General features: G+C 47.8%; 1 long non-coding RNA gene across 1 annotated transcript; it reads right to left on the minus strand.

Moving 5' to 3' along the window:
* Positions 1–12: 12 nt before the first annotated feature.
* On the minus strand, positions 13–7,635 carry LOC112549525. The gene is made up of 3 exons (XR_003092969.1): positions 7,604–7,635; positions 4,869–4,966; positions 13–129 (listed from the first exon to the last, which is right to left on the minus strand). It is a non-coding gene; the product is annotated as an uncharacterized LOC112549525 (long non-coding RNA).
* Between the last annotated feature and the right edge of the window lie 8,431 nt (positions 7,636–16,066).

Here is a 16,066-nt window from a genome sequence, read left to right on the forward strand (position 1 = left end):
CTCAATGATACTGACAAACTGCATTGGGGGAAAACTGTTGGTTTCCATGCTTAGTCAAGGAACATTGAAGAGGCTGCATTTGGCAGTGATCTCAGAGTGCCACTCACAAAGTAAATCGAGAGACAGCGACTGAAACAGAAAAGAGCAGTTCTGTTGGAAGTGACTACACACCTTGGATGCATACACTACTCTACAGTGAGCGAGTAGGTGGTGCTCTTCTGACTGGTCCTGGAACAGTGGCCCAACCAACAGAACCTCCCCCACCATGCCCTCTCCACTTACACCTTTGGGCACAGGGAGAATCCCCTGCCATGTCCACTGTCCAGGCCACTCCTTCCCTGCTCCAGTCACAACTGAGGGAAGCAGAAGTGCAGAGAGCTGGGGTTGGCTGAGGACAGTGGCAGCAGCACGAAGGTTCCCCCCTGCCATGCTAGCAGCCAGAGAACACCTGGAAGGACCAACAGGGAGGAGGAACCCACCTGCTGCTGCTGCCACTGTCCCTAGCTAAAACTGGCTCTTCTGTCCAACTCCAGAAGGGCTTCACAGAGCAGCTCTGGAGCCTCCTGCCCCTGGGTCAGCCAGGAGCAGAGGCTCAGTGGTGGGGAGGTATCAATGAGCATGGAAGGGAATCACAGAATCATAGGAAATTAGGGATGGAAGGGACCTCAGGAGGTCATCTAGTCCAAACCCCTGCTCAAGGCAGGACCATCCCCAACTAGATCACCCCAGCCAAACTTTGCCTAGGCAGGTCTTAAAAACCTCCAAGGATAGGGAGTCCACAACCTCTCTGGATAACCTGTTCCAGTGTTTTACTAATCTCCTAGTGAGAAAATTCTTCCTAATATCTAACCTAAACTTCCCTGGATGCAACTTGAGACCATTGCTCCTTGTTCTGTCACCTGCCACCACTGAGAACAGTCTCACTCCATCCTCTCTCAAACCCACTTCAGGTAGTTGAAGGCTGCTATCAAATCCACTTTCAGTCTTCTCTTCTTTAAACTAAAAAAAACCCAAAAAAACCCAGTTCCCTCAGCCTCTCCTCAGAAGTCACATGCCCGAGCCCCCAAACCACTTTCATTACCCTCCACTAGACTTTCTCCAATTTGTCCATATCCTTTCTTTGGTAGGGGGCCCAAAACTGAACACAGTACTCCAGCTGTGGCCTCACCAGTGCTGAATAGAGGGGAATAATCACTTTCCTTGACCTGCTGGCAACACTCCTACCAGTGCAGCACAGTATGCCATTAGCCTTCTTGGCACCAAGGGCACACTGTTGGCTCATATTCAGCTTATTGTCCACTGTGACATCCAGGTCCTTTTCTGAAGAGCTGCTGCTTAGCCAGTCAGTCCCCAGCCTGTACTGGTGTATGGGACTGTTCTGTCCTAAGTGGAGGACTTTGCATTTGTCCTTGTTGAACCTCATGGGATTTCTTTTGGTCCAATCCTCCAATTTGTCTACTTCACTCCGAATCCTAGCTCTGCCCTCCAGCGTATCAACTACTCCCTCCAGCTTGGTGTTATCTGCAAACTTTCAGAGGGTGCTCTCTATGCTATCTTCCAGGTTGCTGATGAAGATATTGAACGTAACCAGCCCCAGGACCAACCCCTGGGGCACTCCACTTGATACCGGCTGTCAACTAGACATCAAGACATTGATTACTACTCTCTGAGCCCAATTCTCCAGTTTTCTATCCACCTTACAGTCCATTCATCCAGCCCATACTTCCTTAGCTTGCCTGCAAGAATGTTGTGGGAGACCTACCAAAAGCCTTCCTAAAATCCAGGTATACCACATCCACCTGTCTTCCTGCATCTACAGAGCCAGTCATCTCATCACAGAAGGCAATTAAATTGGTCAGGCATGACCTGCCCTTGGTGAATCCATGCTGACTATTGCTAGCCACCTTCTTCTCCTCCAAGTGCTTAGAAATGGATTCCTTGAGGACCTGCTCCATGATTTTCCCAGGGACTGAGGCAAGATTGACCAGTCTGTAGTTCCCTGGATCCTCCTTCTTCCCTTTCTTAAAGACGGAAACTATATTGGCTCTTTTCCAATAATCCGGGACCTCTTCCAATTGCCACAAGTTTTCAAAGATAATGGCTAGTGGCTCTGCAATCACATTAACTAACTCCCTCAGCACCCTCAGGTGTACCATGTCTGGCCCCATGGACTTATACCTGTCCAGCTTTTCTAAATAGTCCCTAACCTGTTCTTTCACCATGGTTGGCTGCTCACCTCCTCCCCAAACTGTGCTCTCAGGTGCAGTAGTCTGGGAGCTGACCTTGCCTGTGAAGACTGAGGTGAAAAAGGCATTGAGCACTTCAGCCTTTTCTGCATCCTCTGTCACTAGGTTGCCTCCCCCATTCAGTAAAGAACCTACACTTTCCCTGATCTTCCTCTTGTTATTGACATACTTGTAAAAACCCTTCTTGTTACCCTTCACGTCCCTTGCTAGCTTCAAGTCCAATTGTGCTCTGGCTTTCTTGACTTCATCCCTGCATGCCTGAGCAATACTCTTATACTCCTTCCTAGTTGTTTGTCCAAGTTTCTACTTCTTATAAGCTTCCTTATGAGAAGGAAGCAGGTGCTGAGAGGGGTGGATTCTTACCTGCTTCAGGGACTTAAAAAAAGTCCACAGCTGCTGCTCCCACAGTGTAGGAAAGGGAGGTGCAACCACACCACTGCACCCCCCTCTGGATTCACCCCTGGGCTTCCATGAGAAGGAGGCTGACTCAGCATGGTACCGAGCACCATCAAATGCTTTGTGTCAACAGGAGTGGAGAGTGCACAGCACCTTGTAGGCTACATATAAAGGTCAGGTCATGCTTATTCAGGCCCAGAACAGTACTACATCTCCCTCCTTAAAAAGGAACCACATATTATGGAAATGCAAACAGACAATATGCTTTCCCCTGTGACCGAGGTTTGGAGTTCTAAGGTGCTGGCTGCAGCTAACATACTACAACTCCTGTCTAATGCAGCTGGATTTACATATTGATCAACCTACTCAATGCCTTGGAGAGACAAACATTTCCATGGTCACTATTGCACATCTGTGCAATTGGGAGATAATGATTTTTTTTTAAATTTAGATGAGGTGGATTTGCAGAGAATGCAAAGTTAGAGTTGTTTAAAAAAAGAGAATTAAATTTTAATGAACTTATTTAATATAAATTTATGGCATCTGTTAGAGTCCCTGGATACCCAAATGGCTAGAAGGCAGCAACTGGAGAATGATTCACGGTAAGCAGAGTGCAGAGAATTATAGATGCATGGCTCACTTTCATGTTAATTCTTCATTCCCAGCATATTACACTGAAAATCTATGCCAAGCCATACTGAAGAAGTGTAAGAGTGTCTCTGTGGGGAAAAAAGGGAAACTTTACCAGGTGTGAAATGCCCATGGACAAAGGAGTCAGGTGACCAGGATAACAGAAAATACAGCTGCCATGGCAGGCAGAGAACAGGAGGAGGCTGCAGCAGATAGGAGAACAGTCTATAGGACTTTGGTCAGCCTACAGAAGCAGGGGAAATTGGAAAAGCACACCTCCATCAGTCGATGTGCTATCAGTTGGTTAACACTAAATGGCTTGAGAATGGTGGACTAGGACACTAATTTGGGACTCAGGAGGTGCAGGTTCTGTTCCCAACCTGGCCAGAGACTTCTCATGCGACCCTATGTAACTTACTTAACCTCCCCATACCTCCATTCGCCATCTGCAAAATACAGATAATACTACTTCCCTATCATCTTAAGTATTATTGACTGTGAAGCTTTCATATATTACAATGATAAGGGCCATTAAGTAGATGGACAGATTTGGTTTCTCAGTCATTTCTTGAAAGAAGTAAGCTCTGTAATTTCATTCCTCATCTTCCAAAGATCAGAATTGAAGGTTATTCAATGTTTTGAAAGCAGTTTGGAGCAGCTACAGACAAAATCAAGTTATTAGGGATTTATTTTTTTTTAAGTGTTCAATGATGGAAACATAAAGCAACACACTGCATCTCTGACTTGACTGGACACAATCAGAAAAATTGAAAAATGCACACAGGAGCAATCCCAGGCTGTTTCAAAACTGAATGGCTCTGAGTTCACTCAATTCCCATGCCGGCTGAGTTAATGGATTTTCAATACAGCTGGAGCCCTGAAAGTCTCTGACCTCCAGAGTTTACAGGGGGAAAAAAACGGTAAAGTAAAACAAATCTGCCTCAAGTAAATTACCTTTCGGACTGCTGACCCACGTACAAACACATTTCACCAGAAAAGCATTCAGAGGCACTGCAAATCTTGCTCAGTTTATACAAAATGCCATGAAGATTAGCATCTCAATATATAACAGACCAGCTCTTCAGCCTAGCTCCAAAGGGCAACAGCTCTATACAGCAGCTGAGAGGCTAAGCCAATAACCGTAAATCAATACAAAATTTGGATGTGCAGTGTTGCTAGCTATAGTTTCACAACCCATCAGAGAAATAACTCAAGATACAATACCAATATCTAGCCCAGGTTGGCAGTGACCAACAGACTTCCCATAACCCTTTTGGAATCCTGCACAGAGCGAGTCAGAGTGTCCATCCAGTCCCTTGCACCCGTCTCACAAAACACATGGTTAGAATTAGCACACAGTCATAGAGCAGCCAAGGACTCAATGATCCTGGATGCTGAGATTCCATGTCATCCCTAGAGATGGAACCAGCAGGGCAGGAAAAGACTCAGTGGTAGAGCACCATGGGAAAAGCAATGTGTTGTCACTGCTCATGCTGCAAGCAACCTTTGGCTTCCCTAACCATCAGCCCAGCTCGTAACAGTTCCACCAGTATTGCCCTTCACTTTCAGAATGAGAAGCAAAATGGAAATTCTTACGTGTTTCACTCGGTGGACTTGGATCAGAGGAAAAGAAGAGGACATCAATAAGATTGAATGCTGGACCAGAGTGATACTGGCTTAATGTATTTAAAGCTCTGCCAAAGAAAAGAATACAAAGGTTATGAATTTAAAGGAATGTATCCAGAAACCCTGATGAGCAACCATAACATGCTCACCCTGCAGAAGATTCTTAGTATCTGTGCTGGGACCCAATACAAATTGAGACTTTTCCAGGGGCCTTAGGATGCTCGCTAGCAATCAGATGCACAGTGGGGATGTAAATATTGTTTAAAGACACATTTGTTTTAACCTCCTCTAATTATATCGGTTAAAGGACTGACCAATAACACAGTGGCTCTGACATAGCAGCCCACTCTGGGCTTCAGGGGCCCTTTGACTGGTTGGGGAGGGGAAGGCAAGCGCAGCCAGACAAAGCAGCCCAGGTGAAGCCCTGTGCTGGGAGGGAGGGAGCACAGATGAGAGCAGCTAATTGATTAATTGAGGAGTCCTTGGGCTGCTCCCTGTCTTCCTCTTAGCCTTTGGGTACTAGTTCCCCTCGCCCCCCCCTCCTGCCTTCTGACTGAGGTACTCCACAGCTTCCCTTCCATGCCAGACTGCACTGGCCCCAAGCTAAAGCATAACCAGTAAGCTAACCAGTTATTGCTGCATTTATCGGTTAAACGATTAATCATTTAACCTCTCACATCCCTAGTACACAGCCTGGTTTTCAAGGTGAGAGCTGTCCTTTTAGACCTGAGACTGTGCTGTACTGCACTATTTTCCAGGGAGGGGAAAATTGACAGCACATTAGCTCCCAGGAGGCCTGACACATGGATGAACATCACATTCCAGAACAAACGGTTTTCAACCTTGATAGATGCAGGACACCCCTCAGAAAGCACCCGCTGTTGGCCTCTTCTTATTCTTGACAATGGAAAAATGCGCTCTAAGGGGAATAACTCACAACATGCAGCTTGCCAACCTGAAATCTGCCTTTATACAACAAAGACAATCCAGCAGAGAAATAGACTGCATCTTTGAAAGCAACATCCAGATACCCCACAGCAACCTTCCACAATATAAAAAGAAACCCCGCTGTGACCAATCACCTCAAGTGGTCACCTACCACCCTATGCTTGAACCAATAAGAAGAATCAGTGAACAATACAGCCTATACTTGATAAAGATCAGACTTTGAGAGAAATATTCCCAGCCCCCTAGCCTCTTAACCTTGCCCAGCTCATCATCAGAAGCAAACTTCCTACTGTTCAAGACATCAAATGGGACAAACACTTACCTTAACAATAACCTGTCAGCACATCACCACTCCTACAACAATCAACATCCCAAACCATACCCATGAGAATCCATGAATCCTACACTTGCTTATCCCAAAATGTGGTCTCTCTCATCTAGTGCACCAAATGCCCTGAAGGAAACTATGTGGGTGAAATCAGATTAAAACTACCCACCAGCCTGAATGATCACAGGAACAAGATTAAAGATAAAGATACGTAAACATGTGTGGAAGAACACTTTCCACAGAACAACCACTCACTTCATGTCCTCACTATCCTCATGCTTAAGGGAAATTACAAAACACCTTCAACAGACAAGCCTGGAAACAAAAATTCATAAGCTGTCTAGATATTAATAACCAGAGGGTGACCACTGATACTGACTTCATGGCACACAACAATCTACCTGCCTCCGTGAAATTTTTCTCTACGCTACAAGTGTTAACAACCTACTTTCCTTTTGAAAGGTCTTGATCTTCCACTAATTACATTATCCTTCCTCCTCCAGTTTGCTTGTAGGCCTACCCCTGGGAATTTTTACATTCTCCAAGTTCACAGTTGCGCAAACTGCTATCAATCTTTCTCTGTGCCTGCTTTTCCCTCAGACCTGAATGCACTGTATTTGAAAGATTATCTAAGTCTACCCCAACCATGCAGTTGGTCCAATAAAATATACCACCCACAGAAAATCTTTATGTCTCACCTATTTTCTGGATCATCATGGCTACAACATCACCCTAGCACAACTAAAAAATAGTAGAGCAATTCTGCTGTTGCAAAGAACTCAGAAAGACCACAACAGATTTCTGATACTGTGAATTCCTATCTGAAGTCTCTGGGTTAATCTCACGAATCACGTGTAAGTGTTTCCACACCCAACACCGCCAATATTACACAGCTCCCTGCTGTACCCTGGTTGAGAATCACTGTTCTACAAACATGATTGTGCAGCAAGTAGGTGTCAAAGCACTTGGGCTCCCTAAAAAGATACCTCACAAGATACAACCAATTTATTTTGTGTGATGTTATCCACAGATACTATGTTAGATAATGCTTTAAAGAGGAAAATAATATAACCACAGAGTTAAATAACAACGAAAAGGAAAAAATTTAAAGATACAGCAGGAGGAGGGAAGAGTGGGTTCTCAGAGGACATCTCAAGCCACAGTGAAGAGAAAATGAGATGGAGACACGCTGGGATGCAGTTCCTAGTGTCAGGATGTATAGAAAAGCCTAGCCTGATCTACAGAAGCAAGATTTTATAAAAGGACTAAGAGGAGTGTGGTAGGAAGAGAAAAGATTTGTGGGGTAAAAATGTGGCAGGCTCCTGGAGGGTTTCCTAAAAACAGAATAGTTTTAAACTTGATCCTGAACTGAGTGGGGAGCCATTAGAGTTGTTACGGGTAACTGTAGGCTACGTGTTGAAGTCCTTACTTTTTCAGCCTCTTGTAGGTGACATCATTGGCCAATTTCAGCAGGCGATAAGAACTCTCCCTGTCCAAGCTTAACAGGCCATCCCGAGATTCCTCAAAGGCGATGGTAACCAACTTGGGGGTTACGTGGGTCACAATTCCAGTTGAGAGCAGATCACCCTGATCAGTGGACTCATAAAGACCCACAATGTCACCTGGAAGAATGAAGCAGAGGAGAAAACAAAACTCAGCATTTGACTAGGGAAAAGCCAAGGAAGACAGAGCCTAAAAAGGAGCCCTTCTGAGCCACCCACAGACCACTCCCTCAGCTAGTGTAAAGTGACATATTCCACTGAAGTCAGCAGACCCGTGTTAATTCATATCCACAGAGGACATTTATGATTAGAGGTGCAGCGATATATTAGTTGCCTATCAGATCAGCACCGATAAAAGGGAAATGACATTATCGGCTATTGGCTTTTTTTGGTTGTCGTAGCCAATAATGTTTACCGATAATTATGCCTTCTGGCCAGGGCCCCGGACACCTGGGTTCCCTCCCCCCGATAGGGCCAGGGCCCCCCGGATGACTGGGTTCCCTCGGGAAACAGCGGGTTTTCCCTTGCAGGCAGGCAGCATTCTAGCCTGCAAAGGGTCCTGCTAGGGGCTGCCAGGAGCAGGACACAGGGGGCCCACATGCATGTGGCTGCACACATGCATGTGGCCAAGAATACAGCCAGGCAGCGTGGAAAGCAGCTCCCTGAAGGTAAGTCTATGGAGAAGGGGCATGGGGCAGACCAAGGCCCCCATGGTGAGGAAGTGAGGCAGGGGCAGGGGGCACTTCCCAGCCAGGGTGGTGCATGGGACCGGTGGCAGGGAGTGGGATGGAATCATGGAAGGCTTGTCCAGGGGGTGTGTGGGGGGCATCTCCCCACTGTTGCATGCACCCGCTAGGGGAGGCATGGGGGAGGGGGAATGTGCTGCCCCAGATTTGTGTGCGGGGCAAATGTGGGCTGCTTGCTGTGGGCTCGAGGCTCTCCACTCTGCTGCCTTTCCCCCAGCAGCAGTGGGGGTGGCAAGTTGTGCCCCCCACTGCTGGGAAGGCAGCGAATGAGCAGCCAGCATAGGGCTTTCTGGAAAACCCAGCAGGTTGGAGAGCCCTGAGGTTTCTCCAGGCCTGGAATAGTCCCGTGGCCCTGCCCTGTGTAGAGGTAGGAGAGCAGGGAGCCTGGCCCAGAGACCACCCAGCCCTGGGCAGCCAGGTAGGCTCACACCTTCCCCCTCAGCTCTGCTGGACAGGCTCAGGAACCTAGCCCTTGACACTTTTACATGTGCTCTGGGGATGGGCAGGTGGGGGTGGGGGGCAGCACTTCAATTAATTGTAGCGGCTCTGAAAGCCGCTTTAATTAAAGTGCCACAGTGCCCTGTGTTTAAAAATGGTGGCAGCGATGCTTGAACTAAAGCTCATTCAACAAGTTTGAATTCAAGAACCCCCAACAACATTTTTAAGTGCCGGGACACTGATACATGTGACATACGAGGCCTAAATAAAAGGCTTTTGTCAGTAATTTAAAATGCCTTGCATTATTACGAGATACTGGTTATCAGATCGGCATCAGCTGATATGGTTGGTTTATAATCAGCTGTCAGTATCAGTCAAGAAAATCTTTATCGGTGCACCCCTATTTATAATTTGTGTCAAACCCTTAAAGAAAGGATTTATCCTCCTCTTAGATGACAAAGACCAATGTATCAGTTATACACCCCTTCCCTTTCTTTGCTTTCCACCTCCTAAGACATCAGTTTGCTTAGGGATACAGCCTAAAAGTATTCAGACACCAGTAATCCCCACACCCAATGCATTAAACTTCAGCTCATGCCAGCTTTTCTGCCATAGATGGGCAATGAAGTGCTCTTACAGAGACAGCACTTGGGGAGATGAGGTTTCAAGGGGCTTTTTGAAAGCTCTCACATCCCTGAACTTCAGACAATCCATTTCAGATACTCTTTTCTCTACAATACGCAAGAGGACATGACATTGTGCTCTTTCCAAGAGACGGCTCAGATGTACGTCAGCTATTTGGGCTGAGAAACAAACGAGAGTGACCCAATTTCAAATGGATTAGGAGCTCAGAACAGCCCAGTTTTTGTAGTATCTTCAAGATGGGTCTCTGCTGATCACACTCTGTTGGGCTTAATTATGAAATGGTGGTTTTATGAAGATCTGTAGATTCAACATACTATTAAAGGCCAGGTCATATTCCACCTATTAGCAGTGTAAATGGTGCTTAAGAGCAATCTTATTCTACCCTGATCAAGTTTCTAAAAAAATCAATATTCCATCATCTTAGTCTTGCAACTAAGCAACAAAAAAGCAATGAGAAGGAGAAAGGAACTATCTATTTTTTACATGAACTGTTTTCCAAAGAGCTGGGCAGGATGGAATAAGATCACACCTAGGTGCATAAGTCCACTTCGAAGCCTAACAGGTGGAACAGAATATGACTACCATTTTTTCACTGTATTTCCCTCCATTGCTTAGCTTTTCAGAAACATAATAAAGGATATTATAAAACACATTATTAACTTTCCCCTCGATTCCCTTTTTATCTACAGAAATGTTACATACCAGGCCCAAAGCTGTTATAGGGCAACTCCACATCTGACTCATACTTTCTCGGCTGAAAAGTTACAAGCAGTCGTCCATACAGCCCAGTTCTTTGACTGGCCGCTTGCAGTTTCAGCAAGCAGACCCCCCTGCGCTGAAGTTCTTTCAAGGAGATGTTTTCTCGCCATGCCCTGGAAAACAAAGACAGACACCCCAGTCATTGGCAAGTGAGCAAGCAGCTCTTCTAAATTTCAAATACTGAAAAAGGGGGCTGGGAGAAGGGGAGATGATGGTGATAAAGACACTAGAAAAGAAATACAGCAAAACTCCTGTTTAAACACTGTTTGTAAACCAGCCCTTGGAATCAGCCTGTTGAGAGTTGAGGCTATAGGACTAAAAGGAAGCTATTTTTAGAAAACCCACTGCAGTAATCTGCTTTTGGGATTGTCCAGACCAAGGACTTTAAGTATAGCCCTGAGAAGAAAGACTTGTGTAAGAGACATCACTCCTGAAGGCAAAGAGCCTGAAAAGACTCTTCCTTGAGGTACAAAACATGCACAGTGGGGTAGCATGGATTTGTCTATACATGAACATGCACCTCTTTAATGATAGCATAGTTAAGGCATGTCAATACCCCTAGTCTGTCAGAAGAAAGGTGCTTTTTGTGGCGGTCTTGCCTATCTTCACCCAGTTCCTCGGGCTTAGAGAACTGCCAAAGTGATTGGTGGGGCAAACCCACCAATCGGAGACCAGCAGGGGAGAAGCCTCAGGAGGAGTCCACCCTGCTCCATCGGGTGAGGCGAGGAGTGGACCTAATTGAAGACTGCGCTCTACTATTCCCCGCCCCGATTGGCCAATCTTCAATCTTGTTTCTGCCTATATAAGGAGCTGTGTGTATAGCACACGGGGGAGACAACGTGAGACAGAGAAGAAGCCGGGGCAGAGGAAGAGCTAGGGAAGAGCTACCCAGGGGGTACTTCAGGCTCTTCTGGGCAACTGGAAGACTCCACCATCAGATAGGAGTGGCAAGCGGCCATGTCACCAACCCCTTGCCGCAAGAGAGCATGGCGAGCTGGTGCAGGCGTCATTGCACGGAGGATCCGAGGGACTGGGATCTTGGGAGCCACTCAAGGCAGCTTGGGTCTCCAACCCCAGCACGGCTGGACAGTGCACAGAGGGTTTGAGAGGGAGAGGGACCTTGGGAGCTGCTTGAAGTGGCTCAGGTCTCCAACCCCGGCACGAGGCCAGCACTGGAGCAGACACCACTGCACCATGAGTCATTGTTGGGTTGAGGGCCCGTGGAGGGGTTAGGGGGTGGTCTGGGCCCCATTCCCCACTGCCAGACGCGACAGCGCAGGCTCCGCAGCACAGCGGGCCTGTACTGGAGCCCCAGCCCTGGGCATGCACGAGGAGGCCCAGGCCTGCAACCTGCTGAGAAGGCTGAGCCATCTGGGTATGTGAACAAGCCACACACCCCACGCAGGGCCTGAGGTGGAGCACCCACTGCAGAAGCCGCTTGCCTAGCTGGGGACAAAACCCCGGGAACCCTTGCTGGACCCCTACTCGCCGGGAAGCACGAGATCCTGGGCAAGGGGTTTCCCACTGGGGAGGGACACAGTGGACATAGCCCCATCAGAGGGGGTTAGGCTAGAGAGAGAGACTCCTCTAAAGAAGTGGGTATTTGGGATTACCATGCCTTATATTTTGAAGTGTTTATTAATCACTTGCTGTGTTTTCTATTCTGGTGAGTTTATTAACTATTTACTGTGCTTTATATTTTGCGGGTGCTTACCTATCAATTGCTGGGACAAACTTACCCTCTGAGGCTCCGTGGGCGAAGTTTCTCTTGTGGATCTTGGGGACTGCTATACTTACCTGTTCTGTTATTTGTTGGCTTGATGTATTATATGTAAATATTTATCTTTATTACCCATCCAGTTTATTCTATCCCCTCCCCTTTTATTCTGCATCTGAATAAACCATGTATATAGTTAAGATATTGTGTCCTGGTCTTCCACAATAGAGACACCGGAGAAGGGGAAGGTGCAAGCAACCTGCAGTTTCCATCTCCAGCACGTACACCCTGCTGACCATTCCCTTCTATTGGAAAGCAGGGTACACACTCTGGTACACCCGAGTTAAACTATTTTAATAAAGTGTATGCCTGTGATGGATGGGAACAAGCTAAACTGGTGCAAGGTACCTTGATATAAAAGTAACTGGGTCTACAGCAGGGATGGTCCAGTATAATTATTCCAGCTTAAAAAAAACCAAAACAATTATCCCCACTAACTGAAATAGTTAGCTTATATTGAGATCATTATTGTTTGGAGCAAGGGCCATCTTTTTTGTCCTCTATTTTAGAGCCTAGCACAGGCGCATGCTACCTTAAAAGGGGATGAGGGAGCAGCACCAGCATAGCTGCTTTCACCTACTACAAGCCTGTCCCTCCAACCAATGTGGGCAGACTATGCTGTGGGAGCAGCACCTGGGGCCTAAGTCCCTGAATCATGTAAAAATTTCTCCCACCACTCTTGGCACCCCCTCCCTTCACCTCTGTGCTCAGCTGCACATCCCCTCCCTTCTCCTTCCCCTCTCTGTCTCAGAGGACAGAAGGGGAGACTTACTCACAACCCCCACTTCCCTGGCTGCTCCTGCCCTGCTCCACTGGTGCGGCAGAGAACAGCTGTGCAGACAGCTGGGTTCAGGTGGGGACAGCAAGGGAGGCAAGTAGGTTCCCCTTCCTTGCACCTGCTCCTGGGCTAGTGGAGAAATCAATTAAATGTCTTCAAATAAGGAGGTTTAATTTACTTCCTCCTCTGGATCTCCCAGCACACCCTACCTTCTCAGACTTAAGGTACCTCCTATGCTTGGACATTATAGAGGGAAATTCCCCTTGTGGAACATTGCCTGAGCTGCTCAGGTGTAGATGAGCCCCCAGCCTGTCATCTTTTGGGGGGGTAAAGACTGACCCTCATTTGTGTGTCTATACAGCATCGCTGTAGTGCATAAAAAGGGAGTGGAGGGGAAGAAGGGGAGTGTTTCCAATGGCATAATTAACTCCCATAATGGCAGACGGCAAGGTAGAGGTGCTATAAAAAGACATGTAAAGAGCAATAAATCTCACCCAATATAGGCAGCAGAGGGGCACGGTGACAGAGTGATCCCTACATGACAGAAACTACAAACAGATGCTGCCCTTGTCGCATCAAAAAATTTTTAATGGCAGGACAAAACACAAGCAAACAGACGCCCACATGCCCCAAATGCCCAAAAATGCAAGTGTGATGGTTCCTTTCAATAGTTTGTGCAGCTTTATCAGAGTGCATTTATATTCAGATATGCTGCGATCCCTGCAGCCCAGGGCTGCCCACAGTCTCCTGCTGCTCCAAAGAGGCATTTCTGGGGCACACACTTCATGCTGCAGAACAAGGGATGGGGTTTCCTGTACCATGCTTGCAAACATGAGCCCCAGGTCAGGCCCAGGGCCAGGGCCAGGGACCTAGGGCTGTTGTCCTGCAGGATTGGGCCCCTGAAGTCCCAGGTGTGACAGTGGCCCAATCCTGCATGACAACCGTCCCAAGCAACATCCATACCTGACAATCAATTGGATCATCTGTGCCAGGCCACATCTCAGCACAGCTGATACTGTGATAAATTGATGTCTGTTTGTAGCCAGGATGAACAGACACCAAGCTGACATCAAGTCCAGAAATACACACAAGCCTCCAATAGAACACTTCAACCTCCCTGGCCATTCTCTGAAACCATGAAAGCTGACATGGAAGTACTCCTAGTTAATCACAGAAGGCAGGGTAGACACGCACCTTAGAGGTTAACTGAATCATAGAGGCATACACTCAGGATAGCTTTTAAAAACTTTAAAAAACTGACTGAAATGTGAAATTGTGCAACAAGAAGTCACCCGTGGCATTTTTACACATGCAAGCGCCACAGCACTGCAATGCTTGCACTTGCATAGGTGGCAAAATGCCCGTCAGCGCTGAAAACATGGCAGCAGCTTCTTTTGAACTAAAACAACTTGGAGATGCATTAGTTCAAAAACATACCACTGCCATTTTCTGTGCAGTAACGCACATTTTGCTGCTTACACACCTGCATGTGGCGCAGGGCAGTATGTCTCAGCTCACTCTGAATCAAGTCTGCTCCAAAGCAGTAGATCTCTGGTGCATCACGGGGAAAAAAAGGTATGCATATAAATGCCTCTAATCACGTAGTCTAAAAAGGGACTATGGATTCTTATCCCATTATCTGAATTAACATCCCTGGTCCTGTGGATTTACTCCTCCATCATTCACTCCAAACCCCTTTGCCTCTCTCAGCACTGCCCTCTCTCTCCCCTTTCCTGTCTGCTGTAGTCAGTGAGCAGAGGGAGGCAGCTGGCTGCGTCAGGCCCTTGTGACAAGGGACAGTTTGCACACGCTTTATCTACGATCATAGTCAGCATTACCGTACCATATTAAAAGTCAGACTATCAGATTCTGAGCAGTCACACAGTAATGCTGACTACAATCAAGATGCCAGTGCCGTGAGGGGGTGGGACCAACAATCAGCTGAAGGTCAGTCCCAGCCGCTGCACCACGCTGGAGTCTTGAACTCGTATCATCTCTGCGGAGCAATTCCACAATAACTGAACAACTGTTACTTAACAAGAATGATAGGAAAGCAGGGCTGGAAGGAACCTCGCAAGGTCATCTAGTCCAGCCCTCTGCTCAAGGCATGATCTTCCCTGAGTAAACCATCCCAGCCAAGTGTCTTTCTAACCTGCTCTTGAAAACTCCCAGCAATGGAGATTCCACCATTTCTCTAGGCAGCCTGTTCCAGTTCTTGACCACCCTCCTAGTCAGAAAGTTCCTCCTTATCTCCAACCTCTGCTGAAGCTTGAGGCTGTTGCTCCTAGTCCTGTCCCTATGGCCAAAGAGAACAGGCCATCTCCATCCTCACCCTGCAGATATTTGAAGACTGTAATCAAACTCCCCTTGCTCTTCCTCTGACTAAATAACTCTAAGGTCTTCTAGCCTTCCCTTATGGGTCTTGCCTCCCAGGCCCCTGATCATTTGTGTGGCCAGGCTGTAAGGCTCTCTTCTGCCTTCTCCAGAACCTCCTCCTGAGCACTTCTCCCTTCACCTTTTCTTTTATACACTCCCTGTCCATGGCCCTACCAAGCCCTGGGACCTCCTGGTTGACCTCCTGGCCCGGGCCAACCCAGCCATCTACCCCAACAGGAAGAAAGCTCTGGATGAGGGGGGCCTGCAAACATGGGGCTGCCTTCCTCTCGCTCCTCTGCTCACATCTCCGGGCAGTTTCACTGGGCGGTATCCACAGGTTCCTCCAACTCTTTCAGGTAGCCATGGACACTGGGCGTGGTGCTCTGCTCTGTCTCCTGCCCGGTTACGAACCCCCTGACCTCACTCCCATGTTAGGAGATCTCACTCCCAACCCTGTTTCCTTTCTTACTTGCCCCTAAATTTACCTGATGCATCCCCAGAAGCCTCTTCTTGTTAAGGGAGGCTTATAGCTGTGCCAGGTGGACCTCAGCCCCCATCCCTTTGGCTCATCGTGTAGGCGGGATCCTTTGTGCTTTGTACTGGGCTATTTCCTGAAGGAGGGGGTGCCCCCAGGGTGGGGGCCCCTGAGCTGGCTGCGTCACATAGGCGCCCCCAGGACGGGGGAGAGGGAATCCCAGGACTGACTGCGTCACAAAGGCGCCCCGAAGGCAGGGAACCCTCGGGCTGACTACGTCACAAAGACACCCTGAATGGGGCAGGAGGAGGGGGGGGAACCCCCGGGCTGGCTGCATCAAAAAGGCGCCCCGTGACGCTGTCAGCCTATCAGCTGCGCCCGTGCCTCCCCACCTCG

Source organism: Alligator sinensis, unplaced genomic scaffold, assembly GCF_000455745.1.
Source record: "Alligator sinensis unplaced genomic scaffold, ASM45574v1 scaffold907_1, whole genome shotgun sequence".
Classification (NCBI taxonomy): domain Eukaryota; kingdom Metazoa; phylum Chordata; order Crocodylia; family Alligatoridae; genus Alligator; species Alligator sinensis.